We start from the raw sequence: 24,151 nt of genomic DNA, 5'->3' as shown, positions 1-24,151 counted from the left end.
ACAGACATCTTGAGCTGAGTAATTCTATGTTGCAGGGGACTGTCATATGTATTGTGGGATGTTTAGCCACATCCCTGCCTTCTGCTCACTAGATGCCAGTAACAAAACTCACCAAGTTGTACCGACCGTAAGTGAAAGTGTTAGTCACTAAGTTGTGTCCAACTCTTTGCAACCCCATGGACTGTAGCCCACAAGGCTCCTTTGTCCATGAAATTCTCCAGGCAAGAATACTGGAGTGGGAAGGGAGATGGGAGGGAGGTTCAAAAGGGAGGGGATATACATATACCTATGGCTGATTCACATTGAGGTGTGACAGAAAACAACAAAATTCTGTAAAACAATTATCCTTCAAAAAAAATAATAATAATAACAATACTGGAGTGGATTGCCATTCCCTTCTCCAGGGGACCTTCTAGACCCAGGGATCAAACTCCAGTCTCCTGCATTGCAGGCAGACTCTTTACCATCTGAGCCACCCAGGAAGCCCTGAATCAGCCAAAGTCTTACCAAATGTTGCCTGGGAGGCAAAACTCACTGGCATAGAGTTTTCACAGATGTAATAGAGTAGTGCCATGTTAAAATAAATTTTTAAAAAGGCAACACTTTCATGCTCATATAAGTGAGCTGGTTCCATGCTTGGCCCCTTTTTGACATGATTTGAGTGTTACAAGCAGAAGGGCCCCTAATAAGTAATTATGATTAGTGGGTAGGTAAGGGCATGGGTCAATAGTCTTACCTTAAGTGACAAAAGGGTTAATGTATACTCAACCTTGACCAAGTATTCATAGGCTTGAAACTCAGTTCTAATTATTCTCAAGTGATTCTGAAGGTTCATGACACACAGTCATTTGTCAGTGTTCTGGGGCGTGAAATTGGGCCATGTCCTCTCTGCAGCTGGTTATGTGGAGGTGAGTTACTTAGCTAGTAAGTGAAACTATCTGACTGGCCACTACAGACTTCATTTTCTTTTTCTTTAAGTGCTTGCTTTTTAACATAGCTTTGTTCTCTATTGGAAATGGATGACATAGCAACGTTTAGGAATAGGGTGGGACTAAGTAACTTTCTTGTATGAAGACTGTACAGAGAATGCCAATTTCCAAGTAATGGTGCTGAAAGTGAAACGATCTAAGAGCACAATGACTTAATAATATTGGTAGAATTTAAGAGTTTTATGAATTATTTTAGACTGTATTTATAAGACTGTTAAAGACCCAAAGGGTTCCCTTAAAATTTTCAGTCATACTTCACTACATTTTATGGGGACATTATATGCTAGAGTGGTATTCATGGATTTGAAAATCTGCAAAGATCTTAAGAAATAACTCTTAAGAATTCCAAGGAGCTCCTAAAATTTAGAGGTCTTGGATGTGTCTTTTCCTCTCTAGACCCCAATTCAAATCATGATCAGCTGAATGAATGCTTGTCTCCTTAATGCCATTGTTGGGGGAGGAGAGATTTCACTGCTTTCCCCTCTTAGATCTTTTGGCTGGCAATTAAAATGACATGAGGGAGACTAATAGGAGAAAATCAAATTTATTACATGTGAACAGGGAATTCACATAAGTATGAAGAATTTTAAAGACATCAAGACAAGGTGACATATACTTATTCTGGATTAAGGAGGAGGAGGTAGGGGTCTGAGGCATCAAGGGGAAGTAAGGTAATTCACAAGAAGATAAAGAGTTAACGTTTGGGAAACAAATACTTCTTTGGCTTTCCAAATGCAATGGCACACAGAGACAACTGATCAAATGGGCTTTGCCAAGTTCCTCTCTTTCTACCATACTTACTATTTCACTATAGTTATCTACGGTCATAACTTCTTCCTGGAACAGGCTTTCTAAAATTCTTTTAGGCAGTTGGGGGAAGCTCAAAGGCTTTTCCTTAGTCTTTTGGGGCTTGGTTGTTTGTTTTCAGCTCAAAATAATCTTCATGCCAGAGTGGCACATCTTGGGGCAAGCCTGCCCCTGGCCCTAACACCACCACGAAAGCAAGTCTATTCCCTATTTGATATTAAGATTATGTGACTCCCCTATCCTCAAGCCTGTAGTGTAATCAACTCTATAGCAAGTCAACTTGGAGGCTATGCACTCAAAGTCTCTGCTCCATGATTTCCTATGCCTTATTTTCTGCACATTCTCATTTGGTTCTTCACTGTGATTTCCATTTCCTAAACCGAGGTTTTTTTCCGCTACCTCCACATGGTTCATTGGACCAGGAGAGGCCAAAAGAGCCCTCTTTAATTCATCTCTGCCATACCATATTGCCTTACACAATACTAAAGGCTCACTACTATGAAAACACCATCTAGTATAAACAAAAAGAGCATAGCTTGTAGAGTCAGACAGACCTAGGTTTCAATCCATTTCTGCTATTTAGCATGTGTGTGAGACTGAGCAATTACTTCATTCACTTCCACAATCCTCACAACATTGTAAGAATTATGAGGATTATCTGATCCATGACCCCCAACATACATTTTTGTCACCTCAAACTGGCTTAGCTTTTCAATTTCCCCACTATTCTTATTTCAGTCAATGGCATCCAATATCTCATTTCAGTATCCTATCACAAAATCTGATCAAGTCTACCACCTATTATTTCTTATATATACTTTCATCTCTCCATCCACACTATCACTATTCTTCCTTTATATTTTGCCTAGACCACTACATGTGTCTCATAAGTGATCTTGTTTCTTTCATCCTCCATTTCCCCCTTCTCACAGCTTCCAAGGTGACCTTTTTTTTTTGGCTGCACCATGCAGCATGTGGGATCTTAGTTCCCCAACCAGGGATCGAACCCACGTCCCCTGCAGTGGAAGCGTGGAGTCCTAACTACTAGACTGCCAGGGAAGTCCCATACAATTAACGTTTATATATGTGTGTGTGTGTGTGTGTGTGTATAATATTTATTTAATTTGGTTGTGCTGGTCTTAGTTGTGGCACATGGGCAGGATCTTTCTTCTTCCTTCCCACATGTGGGATCTTTGAGCTTCCCAGATGGCATAGTGGTAAAAAATTTGCCTGCCAATGCAGGACAGGCAAGAGACATGGATTTGATCACTAAGTTGGGAAGATCCTGGGGATGGTGGTGTAGTGGAGGAGGGAGGGCAGGAAGAAATGGCCACCTGTGGCATGTGGGATTACGTTCCCTAATCAGGGACTGAACCCAGGCCCTTACATTGCAAACTCAGAGTCTTGACCACTGGGCTACCAGGGAAGTTTCACACTTTATTTAGGTCACAATCCTCTGAAGGGCTTGTTAAGACACAGATAGCTGAACTTCATCCCCAAATTTTCTCATTAGGTAGGTCTAAGATGGGACTTCATTATTTACATCTCTATAAGTTCTCAGATGATGCTGCTGGTTTAGGGACCACTACAATAGCATTCTTTCTTGTTTCAGAGCCCCTAAGTTCAGTTCAGTCGCTCAGTCGTGTCCAACTCTTTGCGACCCCATAAATCGCAGCATGCCAGGCCTCCCTGTCCATTACCAACTCCCAGAGTTCACTCAGATTCATGTCTATCGAATCAGTGATGCCATCCAGCCATCTCATCCTCTGCCGTCCCCTTCTCCTCCTGCTCCCAATCCCTCCCAGCGTCAAAGTCTTTTCCAATTAGTCAACTCTTCGCATGAGGTGGCCAAAGTACTGGAGCTTCAGCTTTAGCATCATTCCTTCCAAAGAAATCCCAGGGCTGATCTCCTTGCAGTCCAAGAGACTCTCAAGAGTCTTCTCCAACACCATAGTTCAAAAGCATCAGAGCCCCTAGACACATAAAAACCTTTACCTGGGTCATACATCAAGTGTAAACTTTAAACAACCCTTATGAAAGGCTTCCCTTGAGCTTCCAGACTAAACACTCTTGAGATATTTTTCATAGCATGCACAATATTTGTGATTAGTTATTTGTGTAATTATTATTTTTTTTTTACTTAAAGAAACATACATCAAACTGTCTCATGAAGGCAAGGACCCTGTCTTCAAGTCTTTAGAGCTTGGCACACTGATTGGCTCATAACATGCACTCAACAAATTTTGTTGAATAAGATTTTAATAAACAATTGTATTCTATATTTTAAAATGGTTAAAGTTCGTTCACTGACACTGTTTCCCATCACAAATTTTCAACATTCTTTCCTTCTGAGACTAACACAACTTGCTCATAGTTTCTCCATTCACTAACTTTTGCCCCTACCTGTACTCTAAACAAATACAGGGCTTTCAATTCAAATTATACATTAAATTCACCTAAAGAGTTTTCCAAGGTAAAAGGTCGTCCCACCTCTGGCCAACTGAACCAGAATTTCTACACTTGAAAAATAGAATTTCCAAATATTTTTTTAAAAAATTCCACAGGCGATTTTGATGCACAATAAGAGTTGAAGAGCACTTCATGACTGGGTCTATCACTAGAGGTAAAACTACTTGTGTATACACTGATGGTTATGCAACAATATAAGACATGTGGTTGGCAATCATCTTATACACTGTGAAAAAGACATTTCTTTCGCTGCTTTCAGTATATTTTAAGTTCCTAGATCACTACTGTTCAGTTGTTCAGTCGGGTCAACTCTGCGACCCCTTGGACTACAGCATGCCAGGCCACCTTGTCCATTACCAACTCCCGAAGTTTACTCAAACTCATGTCAACTGAGTCAGTAATACCATCCAACCATCTCATACTCTGACATTCCCTTCTCCTCCCGCCTTCAATCTTTCCCCACTACATCAGGGTCTTTTCCAATGAGTCAGTTCTTTGCATCAGGTAGCCAAAATATTGGGAGCTTCAGCTTCAGCATCAGTCTTTCCAATGAGTATTCAGGACTGATTTCCTTTAGGATGGACTGGTTGGATCTCCTTGCAGTCCAAGGGACTCTCAAGAGTCTTCTCCAACACCACAGTTCAAAAGGATCAGTTCTTTGGCACTCAGCTTTCTTTATAGTCCAACTCTCACATCCGTGCATGACTACTGCAAACACCAAAGCCTTGACTAGATGGACCTTTGTTGGCAAAGTAATGTCTATGCTTTTTAATATGCTGTCTAGGTTGGTTGTAGCTTTCCTTCCAATGAGCAAGCCTCTTTTAATTTCATGGCAGCAGCCACCATCTGCAGTGATTTTGGAGCCCCCCAAAATAAAGTCTGTCACTATTTCCCCATCTATTTGCCATGAAGTGATGGGACCAGATGCCATGATCTTAAGTTTTCTGAATGTTGAGTTTTAAGCCAACTTTTTCACTCTCCTCTTTCACTTTCGTCAAGAGGCTCTTTAGTAGTTCTTTGCTTTCTGCTATAAGGGTGGTGTCATCTGCATATCTGAGCTTCTTGATCTTTCTCCCAGCTATCTTGATTCCAGCTTGTGCTTCATCCAACCCAGGGTTTCTCATGATGTACTCTGCAGATAAGTTAAATAAGCAGGGTGACAATATACAGCTTTGATGTACTCCTTTTCCTATTTGGAAACAGTCTGTTGTTCCATGTCCAGTTCTAACTGTTGCTTCCTGACTTGCATACAGATTTATCAAGAGGCTGGTCAGGTGGTCCAGTATTCCCATCTCTAAGAATTTTCCACAGTTTGTTGTGTTCCACACAGTCAAAGGCTTTGGCATAGTCAATAAAGCAGAAGTAGATGTTTTTCTGGAACTCTCTTGCTTTTTCTATTATCCAGCAGTTGTTTGCAATTTGATCTCTGGTTCCTCTGCCTTTTCTAAATCCATCTTGAACATCTGAAGTTCACGAATCATGTACTGTTGAAGCCTGGCTTGGAGAATTTTGAGCATTACTTTACTAGCGTGTGTAGGTAAGTGAGTGTTAGTCACTCAGTAGTTCCCCACTCTTTGCGACCCATGGACTGCAGCTCACCAGGTTTCTCTGTCCATGAGATTTTCCAGGCAAAGATACTGGAGTGGGCTGTCATTTCCCTCTCCAGGGAATCTTCCTAACCCAGGGATCGAACCTGGGTCTCCTGCACTGCAGGCAGATTCTTTAACGACTGAGCTACAAGGGAAGCCTGCTAGCATGTGAGATGAGTGCAATTGTGTGATACTTTGCATATTATTTGGCATTGCCTTTCTTTGGGACTGGAATGAAAACTGACCTACCCCACCTCCCTATGCCCTATGAGCTACTCCAATACGGGGGTATACCTGGCACTGGAACCTGGATACCAACTTGCAGGTGCAGGACCGGACCTCCCCCCCCCCCCCCCGACACACACACACCTCCTGTACTCAGACCGAGAGGACCTTTTTGGAAGGGGACTGGGCCAGCCCCAGTAAACGCTCTGACTGCCCAGTCTCTAGGGCTGTAGCTGCTCAGTGTGCAGCCGGAGTGGTGAGTGCTGTTGAGGAGACTGGGACCAGGAGATTTGTCCTGCCCAAGGCCTCGGAGGACAGGTGGAAGTCTGGTGATCACAGAAGGACAACCCACTCCTTTTAGGAGGAACGGAGCTGGACCAAGGTTGGTGGGCACCCTGCGGACCGAGGCTCCGACTGCAACCCCCAAGCACAGCCACAAGGAAGATCATTCCAGTGAAGGGGGATAGGAGTCCGGCAGCAACTCCTTCAGCAACAGCAGACATGGGGTGGAAGAGCAGAGCCGCCACCCCACCACGAGGCTCCCAACTCTTCCCACAGGAAAGAAGATCTGAGAGAGTAAGCATAGTCTTCAGACCACTGAGTCCGAGCCCAAGCCTCTGGAAGAGCCAAAACATGAGACCAAAAAGCTCAAGAATCCTTCAGAGGATGCCGAGTCACTGCAGCTGGGTTGGAACAGGCTTCTGCTGTTGAAAAACAGCTGCTTCCCGACATCTATGCACATCCTAGATGGGGATCAGGGGTGATCAGCAGTCCTCAAAAGATCACACTTCCAGGAGTAAGCTGATCCAGTTGAAGATTGCCCAGCGCCTTCTCCTGGACCAGCTCAAGCTGGAAGAAGTCACACGATGCATCACGCAGGGGAGCACCAATGGCTACTCAGTGCTCCTGGCCATGCAGGTGAACCCCAGTGGGCCTGGCACTGAGGGGATGCCCACGATGGATCCCGGCCTACAGAGGCGGCTTCTCAGGAACCTGGTCTCCTACTTGAAACAGAAGCAGGCTGCAGGGGTGATCAACCTGCCAGTGGGCGGGCCCAAGGGCAGAGACAGCATGGGCATGCTCTACTACACCTTCCCAACTGTGACTTTTCACAGCAGTACCTCCCGTCAGCGCTGAGGACACTGGGCAACCTAGAGGAAGAACACATAGTGAGAGGTATAGTAAGAGAGGCAGCCTAGCCCAAACCTGTCCTTTCCAGCCCATTTGTCACAAAGCAGTTGTTTTAAAATCTGACCACTGCTGCCCTGCACCCCCACCCCACCCCATCTTACTCCCGAGATTTGTATTCTCTGCTGGCTTATACTGGTTCATCTGGTAGGGGACCAAAGTCCTGTTCCCCCACCAAAACTAAGTTCTTCAGTTCAGTTCAGTTGCTCAGTCGTGTCTGACTCTTTGCAACCCCATGGACTGCATCACGCCAGGCCTCCCTGTCCATCACCAACACCCATAGCTTACTCAAACTCATGTCCAAGGAGTCAGTGATGCCATCCAACCATCTCATAAACTGTCATCTCCTTCTCCTCCCGCCTTCAATCTTTCCCAGCATCAGGGTCTTTTACAATGAGTCACTTCTTCACATCAGGTGGCCAAAGTATTGGGAGTTTCAGCTTCAGCATCAGTCCTTCCAATGAGTATTCAGGACTGATTTCCTTTAGGATGGACTGGTTGGATCTCCTTGCAGTCCAAGGGACTCCCGAGAGTCTTCTCCAACACCACAGTTCAAAAGCATCAGTTCTTCGGCACTCAGCTTTCTTTATAGTCCAACTCTCACATCCATACATGGCTACTGGAAAAACGATAGCCTTGACTAGACGGACCTTTATTGGCAAAGTAATGTCTCTGCTTTTTAATATGCTGTCTAGGTTGGTCATAACTTTTGTTCCAAAGAGTGTCTTTTAATTTCATGGCTGCAGTTATGATCTGCACTGATTTTTAGCCCCCCAAAATAAAGTCAGTCATTATTTTCACTGTTTCCCCATCTGTTTGCCATGAAGTGATGGGACCAGATGCCATGATCTTAGTTTTCTGAATCTTGAGCTTTAAGCCAACTTTTTCACTCTCCTCTTTCACTTTCATCAAGAGGCTCTTTAGTAGTTCTTCATTTCTGCCATAAGGGTGGTGTCATCTGCAAATCTGAGCTTCTTGATCTTTCTCCCAACTCTCTTGATTCCAGCTTGTGCTTCATCCAGCCCAGGGTTTCTCATGATGTACTCTGCATATACATTAAATAAGCAGGGTGAGAAAATACAGCCTTGACGTACTCCTTTCCCAATTTTGAACCAATGATTGTTCCATGTCCGGTTCTAACTATTGCTTCTTGGCCTGCATACAGATTTCACAGGAGACAGGTAAAGTGGTCTGGAATTCCCACCTGTTTTAGAATTATCTAGTTTATTGTGATTCCTGCAGTCAAAGGCTTTTCCATATCAACAAAGTGGAAATATGTTTTTTTGGAACTCTCTGGCAGTTTTGATGATCCAGCGGTTGTTCACAATTTTATCTCTGGTTCCTCTGCCTTTTCTAAAACCAGCTTGAACATCTGGAAGTTCATGGTTCATGTACTGTTGAAGCCTGACTTGGAGAATATTGAGCATTACTTTACTAGCCTGTGAGATGAGTGCAACTGTGTGATAGTTTGAGCATTCTTTGGCATTGCCTTTCTTTGGAATTGGAATGAAAGCTGACCTTTTCCAGTCCTGTGGCCACTGCTGAGTTGTCAAAATTTGCTGTCATATTGAGTGCAGCACTTTAACAACATCATCTTTTAGGACTTCACATAGCTCACCTGGAATTCCATCACCTCCACTAGCTTTGTTCATACTGATTGTTCCTAAGGCCCTCTTGACTTCACTCTCTGGAAAGTGACCATTATTTTGTACTGTTCTCCTGTATATTCTTGCCACCTCCTCTTAATATCTTCTGCTTCTGTTAGGTTCATACCATTTCTGTCCTTTATCGACCCCATCTTTGCAGGAAATGTTCCCCTGGTATCTCTAATTTTCTTGAAGAGATCTTTAGTCTTTCCCATTCTATTATTTTCCTCTATTTCTTCGTATTGATCATTGAGGAAGGCTTTCTTATCTCTTCTTGTTATTCTTTGGAACTCTTCATTCAAATGGGCATATCTTTCCTTTTCTCCTTTGCTTCTTTTCTTTTCACAGCTATTTGTAAGGCCCCTTCAGACAGCCATTCTGTTTTTTTGCATTTCTTTTTCTTGGGGATGGTCTTGATCCCTGTCTCCTGGCAATGTCATGAACCTCTGTCCATAGTTCATCAGGCACTCGTATCTATCAGATCTAGTCCCTTAAATCTATTCCTCACCTCCACTGTATAATCAATCATAAGGGATTTGATTTAGGTCATACATGAATGGTCTAGTGGTTTTCCCTACTTAACAATTTAAGTCTGAATGTGGCAATAAGGAGTTCATGTTCTGAGCCACAGTCAGCTCCTGGTCTTGTTTTTGCTGACTCTATAGAGCTCCTCCATCTTTGGCTACAAAGAATATAACCAATCTGATTTCAGTGTTGACCATCTCGTGATGTCCATGTTAGAGTCTTTTCTTGTGTTGTTGCTAGTGGGTGTTTGCTATGACCAGTGCATTCTCTTGGCAGAAATCTATTAACCTTTGTCCTGCTTCATTCTGTACTCCAAGGCCAAATTTGCTGGTTACTCCAGGTGTTTCTTGACTTCTATTTTTGTATTCCAGTCCCCTATAATGAAAAGGACATTTTTTGGGGGTGCTAATTCTAGAAGGTCTTGTAGGTTTTCATAGAACTGTTCAACTTCAGCTTCTTCAGCATTACTGGTCGGGGCATAGACTTGGATTACTGTAATATTGAATGGTTTGCCTTGGAAACAAACAGACTTTATTCTGTCATTTTTGAGATTGCATCCAAGTACTACATTTCGGACTCTTGTTGACTATGATGGCTACGCCATTTCTTCTAAGGGATTCTTGCCCACAGTAGTAGATATAACGGTCATCTGAGTTAAATTCACTACCAATGACTATATAACAACAATGTATCCTGGTTGAGAACATGTTTCTCCTTCTTGAGAACCTTCTGACTAATCCTGTCATCTTATTAAATATTTTTATTATTATTTTATTTTTAATATAAGTTTATTTATTTTAATTGGAGGCTAATTACAATATTGTACTGGTTTTGCCATACATTGACATGAATCTGCCACGGGTGTACATGTGTTCCCCATCCTGAGCCCCCCTCACACCTCCCTCCCCATCCCATCCCTCTGGATCATCCCAGTGCACCAGCCCCAAGCATCCAGTATCATGCATTGAACCTGGACTGGTGATTCATTTCACATATTATAATATACATGTTTCAATGCTATTCTCCCAGATCATCCCACCCTCGCCCTCTCCCACAGAGTCCAAAAAACTGTTCTATACATCTGTGTCTCTTTTGCTCTCTGGCATACAGGGTTATCATTACCATTTTTCTAAATTCCATATATATGCATTAGTATACTGTATTGGTATTTTTCTTTCTGGCTTACTTCACTCTGTATAATAGGCTCCAGTTTCATCCACCTCAGTAGAACTGATTCAAATGTATTCTTTTTAATGGCTGAGTAATACTCCATTGTGTATATGTACCACGGCTTTCTTATCCATTGTCTGCTGATGGACATCTAGGTTGCTTCCATGTCCTGGCTATTATAAACAGTGCTGTGATGAACATTGGGGTACATGTGTCTCTTTCAGTTCTGGCTTCCTCAGTGTGTATGCCGAGCAGTGGGACTGCTGGGTCATTAGGCAGTTCTATTTCTAATTTCTTAAGGAATCTCTGCACTGTTCTCCATAGTGGCTGTACTAGTTTGCATTCCCACCAACAGTGTAAGAGGGTTCCCTTTTCTCCACACCCTCTCCAGCAATTATTGCTTGTAGACTTTTGGATTGCACCCATTCTGACTGGCATGAAATGGTACCTCATTATGGTTTTGATTTGCATTTCTCTGGTAATGAGTGATGTTGAGCAACTATTCATGTGTTTGTTAGCCATCTGTATGTCTTTTTGGAGAAATGTCTGTTTACTTCTTGGCCCATTTTTAGATTGGGTTGTTTATTTTATTGGAATTGAGCTGCAGGAATTGCTTATATATTTTTGAGATTAATTCTTTGTCCATTGCTTCATTTGCTATTATTTCCTCCCATTCTGAAGGCTGTCTTTTCACCTTGCTTATAGTTTCCTTTGTTGTGCAAAAGATTTTAATTTTAATTAGGTCCCATTTGTTTATTTTTGCTTTTATTTCCAATATTCTGGCATGTTGGTAATAGAGGATCCTGCTGTGATTAATATCGGAGAGGTTTTCCCTATATGTTTTTGTCTAGCAGTTTTATAGTTTCTGGTCTTACATTTAGATCTTTAATCCATTTTGAGTTTATTTTTGTGTATGGTGTTAGAAAGTGTTCTAGTTTCATTCTTTTACAAGTGGTTGACCAGTTTTCCCAGCACCACTTGTTTAAGAGATTGTCTTTTCTGCATTGTATATTCTTGCCTCCTTTGTCAAAGATAAGGTGTCCATAGGTGTGTGGATTTATCTCTGGGGTCTATTTTGTTCCATTGATCTAAATTTCTGTCTTTGTGCCAGTACCATACTGTCTTGATGACTGTGGCTTTGTAGTAGAGCCTGAAGTCAGGCAGGTTGATTCCTCCAGTTCCATTCTTCTTTCTCAAGATTGCTTTGGCTATTTGAGGTTTTTTGTATTTCCATACAAATTGTGAAATTATTTGTTCTAGTTCTCTGAAAAATATCGTTTGTAGCTTGACGGGGATTGTTTTGAATCTATAGATTGCTTTGGGTAGTATACTCATTTTCACTATACTGATTCTTCTGACCCATGAACACGGTATATTTCTCCATCTATTTGTGTCCTCTTTGATTACTTTCACCAGTGTTTTATAATTTTCTATTTATAGGTCTTTAGTTTCTTTAGGTTGATATATTCCTAAATATTTTATTCTTTTCATTGCAATGGTGAATGGAATTGTTTCCTTAATTTCTCTTTCTGTTTTCTCATTGTTAGTATATAGGAATGCAAGGGACTTCTGTGTGTTTATTTTATATCCTGCAACTTATTATATTCATTGATTAGCTCTAGTAGTTTTCTGGAGTCCTTAGGGTTTTCTATGTAGAGGATAATGTCATCAACAAACAGTGAGAGTTTACTTCTTCTTTTCCAACTTGGATTCCTTTAATTTCTTTTTCTGCTCTGATTGCTGTGGCCAAAACTTCCAAAACTATGTTGAATAGTAGTGGTGAAAGTGGGCACCTTTGTCTTGTTCCTGTCTTTAGGGGAAATGCTTTCAATTTTTCACCATTGAGGATAATGTTTGCTGTGGGTTTACCATATATAGCTTTTATTATGTTGAGGTGTGTTCCTTCTATGCCTGCTTTCTGGAGGGTTTTTTTTTTTTATCATAAATGGATGTTGAATTTTGTCAAAGGCTTTCTCTGCATCTATTGAGATAATCATATGGTTTTTATTTTTCAATTTTTTAATGTGGTGTATTACACTCATTGATTTGAGGGTATTGAAGAATCCTTGCATCCCTGGGATAAAGCCCTCTTGGTCATGATGTATGATATTTTTAATATGTTGTTGGATTCTCTTTGCTAGAAATTTGTTAAGGATTTTTGCATCTATGTTCATCAGTTATATAGGCCTATAGTTTTCGTTTTTTGTGGCATCTTTTTCAGGTTTTGGTATTAGGGTGATGGTGGCTTCATAGAATGAGTTTGGAAGTTTACTTTCCTCTGCAATTTTCTGGAAGAGTTTGAGTAGGATAGGTGTTAGTTCTTCTCTAAATTTTTCAGAGAATTCAGCTATGAAGCCATCTGTTCTTGGGCTTTTTTTGCTGGAAGATTTCTGATTACAGTTTCAATTTCCATGCTTGTGATGGGTCCATTAATATTTTCTATTTCTTCCTGATTCAGTTTTGAAAAGTTGTACTTTTCTAAGAATTTGTCAATTTCTTCCAAGTTGTCCATTTTATTGGCATATAGCTGCTGGTAGTAGTCTCTTATGATCCTTTGTATTTCTGTGTTGTCTGTTGTGATCTTTCTATTTTCATTTCTAATTTTGTTGATTTGATTTTTCTCCCTTTGTTTCTTGATGAGTCTGGCTAATGGTTTGTCAATTTTATTTATCTTCTCAAAGAACCAGCTTTTGGCTTTGTTGATTTTTGCTATCGTCTCTTTTGTATTATTTTTTCTGCCCTAATTTTTAAGATTGCTTTCTTTCTACTAACCCTGGGGTTCATAATTTCTTCCTTTTCTCATTGCTTTAGGTGTAGAGTTAGGTTGTTTGTCTTTTTTCTTGTTTCCTTGAGGTAAGCCTGTATTGCTATGAACCTTCCCCTTAGCACTGCTTTTACAGTGTCCCATAGGTTTTGGGTTGTTATGTTTGCATTTTCATTCGTTTCTATGCATATTTTGATTTCTTTTTTGATTTCTTTTGTGATTTGTTGCTTATTCAGCAGCGTGTTGTTCAGCCTCCATATGATGGAATTTTTAACTGTTTTTCTCCAGTAATTGACATCTAATCTTACTGCATTGTGTTCAGAAAAGATGCTTGGAATGATTTCAATTCTTTTGAATTTACCAAGGCTAGATTTATGGCCCAGGATGTGATCTATCCTGGAGAAGGTTCCATGTGTGCTTGAGAAAAAGGTGAAATTCATTGTTCTAGGGTGAAATATCTTATAGATATCAATTAGATCTAACTGGTCTATTGTATCATTTAAAGTTGTGTTTCCTTGTTAATTTTCTGTTTAGTTGATCTATCCATAGGTGAGTGGGGTATTAAAGTCTCCCACTATTATTGTGTTAATTCCCTTTTCATACTTGTTAGTATTTGTCTTACATATTGCAGTGCTCCTATGTTGGGTGCATATATAATTGTTATATCTTCTTCTTGGATTGATCCTTTGATCATTATGTAGTGTCCTTCTTTGTCTCTTTTCACAGCCTTTATTTTAAAGTCTACTTTATCTGATGAATATCGCTACTCCTGCTTTCTTTTGGTCTCTGTTTGCATGGAATAACTTTTTCCAGCCCTTCACTTTCAGTCTGTATGTGTCCCTTGTTTTGAGGTGGGTCTCTTGTAGACAACATATATAGGGGTCTTGTTTTTGTATCCATGCAGCCAGTCTTTGTCTTTTGATTGGGGCATTCAACCCATTTACATTTAAAGTAATTATTGATATGTATGATCCCATTGCCATTTACTTTGTTGTTTCCGGTTTGAGTTTATATACCCTTCATGCATTTCCAGTCTAGAGAAGATCCTTTACCATTTGTTGGAGAGCTGGTGTAGTGGTGCTGAATTCTCTCAGCTTTTGCTTGTCTGTAAAGCTTTTGATTTCTCCTTCATATTTGAATGAGATCCTTGCTGGGTCCAGTAATCTGGATTGTAAGTTATTTTCTTTCATCACTTTAAGTATGTCCTGCCATTCCCTCCTGGCCTGAAGAATTTCTATGGAAAGATAAGCTGTTATCTTTATGGGAATCACCTTGTGTGTTATTTGTTGTTTTTCCCTTGTTGCTTTTAATATTTGTTTGTTGTGTTTGATCTTTGTTGATTAATATGTGTCTTGTGGTGTTTTGTCTTGGGTTTATCCTGTTTGGGACTCTGGTTTCTTGGACTTGGGTGATTATTTCCTTCCCCATTTTAGGGAGGTTTTCAACTATTTAATCTTCTCAAGTATTTTCTCATGGCCTTTCTTTTTGTCTTCTTGGACTCCTATGATTCGAATGTTGGGGCATTTAACATTGTCCCAGAGGTCTCTGAGCTTGTCTTCGTTCAGTTCTTTTTTCCTCTCTGATTCACTTATTTCTACCATTCTGTCTTCTACCTCAGTTATACTATCTTCTGCCTCTGTTATTCTACTCTTGGTTCCCTCCATAGTGTTTTTGAAATCATTTATTACATTATTCATTATATAATAACTCTTTTATTTCTTCTAGGTCCTTGTTAAACCTTTCTTGCATCTTCTCGATCCTTGTCTCCAGGCTATTTATCTGTAACTCCATTTTGTTTTCAAGATTTTGGATCATTTTTATTATCATTATTCTGAATTCTTTTTCAGGTAGACTCCCTATCTCCTCCTCTTTTGTTTGGTTTGGTGGGCTTTTATCATGTTCCTTTACATGCTGAATATTTCTCTGCATTTTCATCTTGTTTAGGTTGCTGTGTTTGGGGTGGCCTTTCTGTATGCTGGAAATTTGTGGTTCCTCTTTATTGTGGAGGTTCCTCCCTGTGGATGGGGTTGGACAGGTGGCTTTCAAGGTTTACTGGTTAGGGAAGCTTGTGTCGGTGTTCTGGTGAATGAAGCTGTATTTCTTTTCTCTGGAGTGCAATGAGGTCTCCAGTAATGAGTTTTGAGATGTCAGTGGGTTTGGTGTGACTTTGGGCAGCCTGTATATTGAAGTTCAGGGCTATGTTCCTGTGTGGCTGGAGAATTTGTGTGGTATGTCTTGCTCTGGATCTTGTTAGCCCTTGGGTGGTGCTTGATTTCAGTGTAGGTATGGAGGCATTTGATCAGCACCTATCGATTAATGTTCCTTGCAGTCAGGAGTTCTCTGGTATTCTCAGGATTTGGACTTAAGTCTCCTGCCTCTGGTTTTCAGTCTTATTCTTACAGTAGCTTCAAGACTTCTCCATGTATACAGCACTGATGGTAAGACATCTAGGTTAATGATGAAAAGTTTCTCCACAGTGAGGGACACCCGGAGAGGTATATAGAGTTACATGGAGAAGAGAAGAGAGAGGAAGGAGATAGAGGTGACCCAGAGGAGAAGAGGGGGAATCAAAGGGGGCGAGAGCAAGCTAGCCAGTAATCACTTCCCTATGTGCTCTCCATGGTCTGGATCCTTCAGAGATGTTCACAGAGATACACAGAGAAAAGAGGAAGGAGACAGAGGTGGCCAGGAGGATTAAGGGGGAATCAAAAGGAGAGAGACAGATCTAGCCAGGATTCAGTTCCCTAAGTGTTCTTCACAGCCCAGAACACACAAAGAGATTCAGAGTTGGGTAGAGAAAAGAAGGGGGAGGGAGGAGATAGAGGCAACCTGACAGAGAAAAAGAAGAGTCCAAAGTGGGAGAGAGCAATCAAGCCAGTAATCTCACTCCCAAGTAAATATGGGTCCTGAAGATTGGGTTCTTAAAGGTACAAAATTGATAACAAATACCAAAAAGCAGAGATTAAAAATCTAGAGTAGAGGTTAGATTCTCAAAAATACAATATTAAAGAAAAACAAAGTCACAAAAATTTTAAAATATATATATGTGAAGTTTGCTTTAAAAGTAGGGTCTTTTTATTTTTTTTGCTAAGTAATAGTATGTTATAATAATGAAAATTAAAGGAGTAATAGAGGACTTAAAATTTTTTAAAAATCAAAAAAATGATAATAGTAAAAATATATCTAGGACTTTCGCTGGTGTTGTTGTAGACAGTGTGGGGTCAGCTCATTTTCAGATAGTTCCTTGGTCCGGCTTACACTTCTCAAGATCTATAGGTCCCTTCCTATGTAATTGGTGCTAACTGCAGGGTTTTAATCTATTGCACCTGTCACTTCCAAAGTGGTTCCCTCTATTTTAGCTTCTTCTGTTTGCTGGTCTCTTCAGTGTCTAATTTCTGCCCTGACACAAGGTGTGTGTGGGGGGGGGTGGTCACCTTTTTAGGCTTACTTGTTCAGTCCTGCTGTGGGGAGGGAGGAACACTGCAAACAAATATCACTGGTGTGTGTGGGGAGTGCTCACAGTGTCTTGGCCACACTGGGTTTGCCCCTGCTCACAGCGTGTGTGTTTTCCCAGTCTATACTGTTCAGGCTCTAGGTTGCTCTGCCGGGAACTGTCTGAGGTGGGCCCTGGTTTGCATGCCCTTCTCAGGTCTAAGCTGCTCCAGTTCAGGTTCTTGGGTTCTCTACAAAGGCGCAGACTTTGTTGGGCCTGTGATTTGTGCCCTTCCCAGGTTTGAGCAGTGCAGGTGGCCAGGTGCTTGGCGAGTGTTGTAGCACCCAGTTGGCTGTGGCTTATCGCCTCCTCTGTCCCAGCTGCTTGGTTTTCTGGGTGTGTGACTAGCACACCTTCTCAGGTGTGCCATGTGTCTCTTCTGGGGAGTTGATCTCTGGCTGCTACCCTCCCGGCGAATGTCGACCGTCCAAAATCCCAAGAAGTCTTGGTTAGCAATGAAGCCTGCTTGAAGTTTGGTAGATGATGCCTCTCTGGGGCTGTGATTGCCCCCTTCTTGCTCTGTCTGCCCTCTCCTGCCTGTCTCCAGAGGAGGATGGGCCGGTCCACAGCCTCTGTTCAGTCCTTTGTTCTGTGAGCGGGCCTGGCGGTGTCTTAGGTTAGGGCTTTTTGCAGGATAGCTATCCCACAGTCTGGGTTGCTATCTCAAGTTAGTCCCCTCAGATTGCCCTCAGGGCATTCAGGCTTGGTCCTTACCCTAAGCAATGCAGCCCCTGTCTCCCTGTCCATTCCCTGCTTGCTAGTGACGGATGTGAGCTTCTGCACTGCTTCTACGCTGGGAGTTGCCTTTAGGCACATAATCTGCGGGGTTTAATTATTTATTTATTTTTCCTCCTGGTTATCTTGCCCTCTGAGTTTCCAAGGGTCATCACAGACCCGCAAGGTGAGAGTGTTTCCTGGTGTTTGGAAACATCTCTTTTTTGACTCCCTTCCCCAGACGGATCTCTGTCCTTACCTCTTTTGTCTCTCTTTTTATCTTTTACATTTCATCCTACCTCCTTTCGAAGAAAATGGGCTGCTTTTCTGGGTGCCTGATGCCCTCTGTCAACATTCAGAAGTTGTTTTGTGGAATTTACTCAGCGTTCAAATGTTCTTTCGATGAATTTGTGGGGCAGAAAGTGGTCTCCCCATCCTATTCCTCTGCCATCTTCTAATCCTGTCATCTTAAAATGTATATTATTGGAGTGGGTCTGGTAAAATCTTTCTATTGTTAGTTCTAATCCTATCATCTTCAAATGTAAATTGTGGGGACGGGTCTAGTACAACCTAGTACAAGGTTGTAAATCTTTACAACCTTGAGACATTCTTCTGATTTATTCTAAAAGCCAATTTAAAAAGTATATGGCTTCCTTGCTAACACTATGGATTTGGGCATTCTCTGTCCCCCTTCTGATGTCTATGTCAAAAGTTTTCTTTGTTCCTTTTCCACTTTAATAAAACTCTGCTACACAAAAGCTATTGAGTGATCGAGACTGGTCCCTGGTTTCGAAGCTATATCTTCTTCAGTTCAGTTCAGATCAGTTGCTCAGTCATGTCCAACTCTTTGTGACCCCATGAACTGCAGCATGCCAGGCCTCCCTGGCTATCACCAACTCCCAGAGTTTACTCAAACTCATGTCCGTCGAGTCAGTGATGCCATCCAGCCATCTCATCCTCTGTTGTCCCCTTCTCCTCCTGCCCCCAATCCCTCCCAGCATCATAGTCTATTCCAATGAGTCAACTCTTTGCATGAGGTGGCCAAAGTATTGGAGTTTCAGCCTCACTGTCAGTCCTTCCAAAGAACACCCAGGACTGATCTCCTTTAGAATGGACTGGTTGGATCTCCTTGCAGTCCAAGGGACTCTCAAGAGTCTTCTCCAACACCACAGTTCAAAAGCATCAATTCTTTGGTGCTCAGCTTTCTTCACAGTCCAACTCTCACATCCATACATGACCACTGGAAAAACCATAGCCTTGACTAGACGGACCTTTGTTGGCAAAGTAATGTCTCTGCTTTTCAATATGTTGTCTAGGTTGGTCATAATTTTCCTTCCAAGGAGTATGTGTTTTTTAATTTCATGGTTGCAATCACCATCTGCAGTGATTTTGGAGCCAAAAAAAATAAAGTCTGACACTGTTTCCACATCTATTTCCCATGAAGTGATGGGACCAGATGCCATGATCTTAGTTTTCTGAATGTTGAGCTTTGAGCCAACTTTTCACTCTCCTCTTTCACTTTCATCAAGAGGCTTTTTAGTTCCTCTTCACTTTCTGCCATAAGGGTGGTGTCATCTGCATATTTGAGGTTATTGATATTTCTCCCGGCAATCTTGATTCCAGCTTGTGTTTCTTCCAGTCCAGCGTTTCTCATGATGTACTCTGCATATAAGTTCAATAAGCAGGTGACAATATACAGCCTTGACGTACTCCTTTTCCTATTTGGAACCAGTCTGTTGTTCCATGTCCAGTTCTAACTGCTGCTTCCTGACTTGCATACAGGTTTCTCAAGACGCAGGTTAGGTGTTCTGGTATTCCCATCTCTCTCAGAATTTTCCACAGTTTATTGTGATCCACACAGTCAAAGGTTTTGGCATAGTCAATAAAGCAGAAATAGATGTCTTTCTGGAACTCTCTTACTTTTTCCATGATCCAGAGGATGTTGGCAATTTGATCTCTGGTTCCTCTGCCTTTTCTAAAACCAGCGTGAACATCTGGAAATTCATGGTTCATGTATTGGTGAAGCCTGGCTTAGAGAATTTTGAGCATTTCTTTGCTAGTGGGTAAGATGAGTGCAATTGTGTGGTAGTTTGAGCATTCTTTGGTATTGCCTTTCTTTGGGATTGGAATGGAAACTGACCTTTTCCAGTCCTGTGGCTACTGCTGAGTTTTCCAAATTTGCTGCCATATCTTCTTCAGAGATCATAAATCTGACATCCTTCACCGTAAGCTATCAGTTGTCAGTAAAGCCTTTGTCAGAGAGGAAAAAATAAATATGACATGAATGAACTTATTTATGAAACAGAGTCACAACAGAGAAAACAAACTATGGTTACCCAAAGGAGAAAGGGGGTTGCAGGTAGGGATAAATTAGGATGCTGGAATTAACATATACACACTAGCATATCTAAAATTGTTATATGCAGCAAGGAGTTACTGTATAGCACAGGTAATTATACTCAATATTTTTAATAACTTATAAGAGGGGAGAGTCTGAAGAAGAATATATATATATATACACATACATATATAATAACGAAATTTCTGTGCTATATTTCTAAAACTAACATGATATTGTAAATCAACTATACTTCAAATAAAAATAAATTTTAAAAATAAAAATGTTAAGAAACAAACAAAAAATTTTAACAAGTTCGTCCTAGAATAATGAAAGAAATAAAATATAAGCAGCCAGTTTTTCTTTGAAATAATTAAAATATTTTTGTTAAAGGATAGGATTAATTTTGGGGGATGTGGATATATTTAGTTTTCCTAATTCTTGACTCATCTAGATGAAAACAGTTTCTAGAAATAAGTTTGTGTGAAGGATGTTGGGATAAAGCACATTGTGACATTTAAACTATAAAACAAATGCCAAATTTAGCAGAATATCTGGATGTTGCTAAACGTATGTGTATTCTACATCTTGATTTTTTTTCTTCACACAGATGTTTTATCAACATATTAATCTACTCATCATAATGTACTAAGATGCAAGATTGCCATAATGGCCTAGTTATTTAACTAAAGTGCTTTTTAAAAATACTTATTTTTTCCCACATAATATTATAAATACTCCAGAATCCTATCTAAAGCAAAAGATTATCTAAAGACTTTGGGAATATCATCATAATTATTTTCTGTTACTGTTTATAGTCTCTCAAATAGTTTCTAATATGTTTCTATGGATATTCAGCACCATTTAGGATACAAATGAGCTTTCTCAAGAAAATGCTTACTCATGAAATCATAACTTCAGATTTATATATTCAAAGATACATCCAACAATCCTACTGCCAATTTCTCTCTTGCTCTGGCATAAACTTTAAAAAGACCGAATATTCAGTGGCACTGTGAAACCTGGGATCAATGACATTTTCAGGCCCATCCCTATCTGCCTTTCTGATGCCACAAGGCAGAAAGAGAGCTCCAGAGAATTTCCTCTGCCTCAAACCTGCCTTATCAATAAAACATTCATACCTCAGTACTGACTTCCTTAAATGCATCATCCAGTGCCTAATGAGTCACATATCTGTCCCTGTGTGTCTCTATGGGTGATCATGTTAAGCGTTGAGTAGAAGGTGTGGGAGGAATGAAGTACCACTATCACCATCAGCAGTGGCAGTTATGTATTGAGTATAATACTAAGTACTTTACATATATTTCCTATAATCCTCAAAACTGCATTATAAGCATCAGTTCAGTTCAGTTCAGTTGCTCATGTCTGACTCTTTGTGATCCCATGGACTGCAGCACGCCAGCCTCCCATCCATCACCAACTCCCAGAGCTTACTCAAACTCATGTCCATTGAGTCGGTGATACCATCCAACCATCTCATCTTCTGTTGTCCCCTTCTCCTCCCTTCAATCTTTCCCAGCATCAGGGTCTTTTCAAATGAGTCAGTTCTTCACATCAGATGGCCAAAGTATTGGAGTTTCTGCTTCAGTCCTTTCAATGAATTTCAGGACTGACTTCCTTTAGGATTGATTGGTTTGATCTTCTTGTAGTCCAAGGGTTTCTCAAGCATCTTCTCCAACACCACAGTTCAAAAGCATCAATTCTTTGGCGCTCAGCTTTCTTTACAGTCCAACTCTCACATCCATACATGACAACTGGAAAAACCATAGCCTTGACTAGACAGACCTTTGTTGGCAAAGTAATGTCTCTGCTTTTTAATATGCTGTTTAGGTTGGTCATAACGTTTCTTCCAAGGAGCAAGCATCTTATAATTTCATGGCTGCAGTTACCATCTGCAGTGATTTTGGAGCCCCCCCCCAAAATAAAGTCTGCCACTGTTTCCCCATCTATTTGACATGGTGTAATGGGACTGGATTCCATGATCTTAGTTTTCTGAATGTTGAGTTTTAAGCCAACTTTTTCATTCTCCTTTTCACCGTAATCAAGAGGCTCTTTAGTTCTTCTTCACTTTCTGCCATAAGGGTGGTGTCATCTGCATATCTGAGGTTATTGATATTTCCCCCAGCAATCTTGATTCCAGCTTGGCAAATTAGTCTCAGCTTTTTAGTATGCTGTCTAGGTTGGTTGTAGCTTTTCTTATGCTTATAATAAGAACTGTATTATTACCTCATCACACAGTTGCAGGGGCAGAGGGTCAGAACAATTAAGTAATTTATCCAAGGTCAGAGTCAGTAATCTTAAAAAGCCAGGATTTTAACTCAGTATTATCTTTGGTTAGTACTATATTGAAGCAAATGTTCAAAGGAGGTAATCTAGCATGTTATTGAACAGTACTGGCTCTAGAACCACACTGACAGAATTTGAATCCAAACTATCAATTACTGACTGTATAATCATGGGCAAGCTTTTGGGGCCTCAGTTGCTTAATCTGTAAAATGGGGATGATAACAGTAGTACCTATCCCAGAATTTTGAGGATTAAAAGAGTTAATACATAAAGTAGGTGCTAGGTAAGGGATAAATACTGTTCATGGGGTTCTCAAGGCAAGAATGCTGAAGTGGTTTGCCATTCCCTTCTCCAGTGGACCACATTCTGTCAGACCCCATGAACAGTATGAAAAGGCAAAATGATAGGATACTGAAAGAGGAACTCCCCAGGTCAGTAGGTGCCCAATATGCTACTGGAGATCAGTGGAGAAGTAACTCCAGAAAGAATGAAAGGATGGAGCCAAAGCAAAAACAATACCCATCTGTGGATGTGACTGGTGATAGAAGCAAGATCCAATGTTGTAAAGAGCAATATTGCATAGGAACCTGGAATGTCAGGTCCATGAATCAAGGCAAATTGGAAGTGGTCAAACAAGAGATGGTAAGAGTGAACATCGACATTCTAGGAATCAGCGAACTAAAATGGACTGGAATGGGTGAATTTAACTTAGATGACCATTATATCTATTACTGTGGGTATGAATCCCTCAGAAGAAATGGAGTAGCCATCATGGTCAACAAAAGAGTCCAAAATGCAGTACTTGGATGCAATCTCAAAAATGACAGAATGATCTCTGTTCGTCTCCAAGACAAACCACTCACTATCACAGTTATCCAAGTCTATGTCCCAACCAGTAAAGCTGAAGAAGCTGAAGCTGAATGGTTTTATGAAGACCTACAAGACCTTTTAGAACTAACACCCAAAAAAGATGTCCTTTTCATTATAGGGGACTGGAAGGCAAAGTAGGAAGTCAAGAAACACCTGGAGTAACAGGCAAATTTGGCCTTGGAATGCAGACTGAAGCAGGGCAAAGACTAATAGAGTTTTGCCAAGAAAATGCACTGGTCATAGCAAACACCCTCTTCCAACAACACAAGAGAAGACTCTACACATGGACATCACCAGATGGTCAACACCAAAATCAGATTGATTATATTCTTTGCAGCCAAAGATGGAGAAGCTCTATACAGTCAACAAAAACAAGACTGGGAGCTGACTGTGGCTCAGATCATGAACTTCTTATTACCAAATTCAGACTCAAATTGAAGAAAGTCGGGAAAACCGCTAGACCATTCAGGTATGACCTCAATCAAAACCCTTATGATTATACAGTAGAAGTGAGAAATAGATTTAAGGGCCTAGATCTGATAGATAGAGTGCCTGACGAACTATGAATGGAATGAGGTTAGTGACATTGTACAGGAGACAGGGATCAAGACCATCCCCATGGAAAAGAAGTGCAAAAAAGCAAAATGGCTGTCTGGGCAGGCTTTACAAATAGCTGTGAAAAGAAGAGAGGTGAAAAGCAAAGGAGAAAAGGAAAGATGTAAGCATCTGAATGCAGAGTTCCAGAGAATAGCAAGAAGAGATGAGAAAGCCTTCTTCAGCGATCAATGCAAAGAAATAGAGGAAAACAACAGAATGGGAAAGACTAGAGATCTCTTCAAGAAAATTAGAGATACCGAGGGGACATTTCATGCAAAGATGGGCTCGATAAAGGACAGAAATGGTCTGGACCTAACAGAAGCAGAAGATATTAAGAAGACTTGGAAAGAATACACAGAAGAACTGTACAAAAAAGCTCTTCACGACCCAGATAATCATGATGGTGTGATCACTCACTTAGAGCCAGACATCCTGGAATGTGAAATCAAGTGAGCCTTGG

The 24,151-nt window shown here is 40.9% G+C and overlaps 1 pseudogene; it reads left to right on the top strand.

Moving 5' to 3' along the window:
* Positions 1-833: 833 nt before the first annotated feature.
* LOC138071579 (putative RNA-binding protein 15B) lies at positions 834-7,278 on the top strand (annotated as a pseudogene).
* The last annotated feature ends 16,873 nt before the right edge of the window (positions 7,279-24,151 follow it).

The sequence above is a fragment of the Capricornis sumatraensis genome, chromosome X (genome assembly GCF_032405125.1).
Source record: "Capricornis sumatraensis isolate serow.1 chromosome X, serow.2, whole genome shotgun sequence".
Taxonomy (NCBI): Eukaryota; Metazoa; Chordata; class Mammalia; order Artiodactyla; family Bovidae; genus Capricornis; species Capricornis sumatraensis.
Note: the sequence above shows the minus strand (reverse complement) of the source record. Positions and strands in the feature narration are given on the sequence as shown.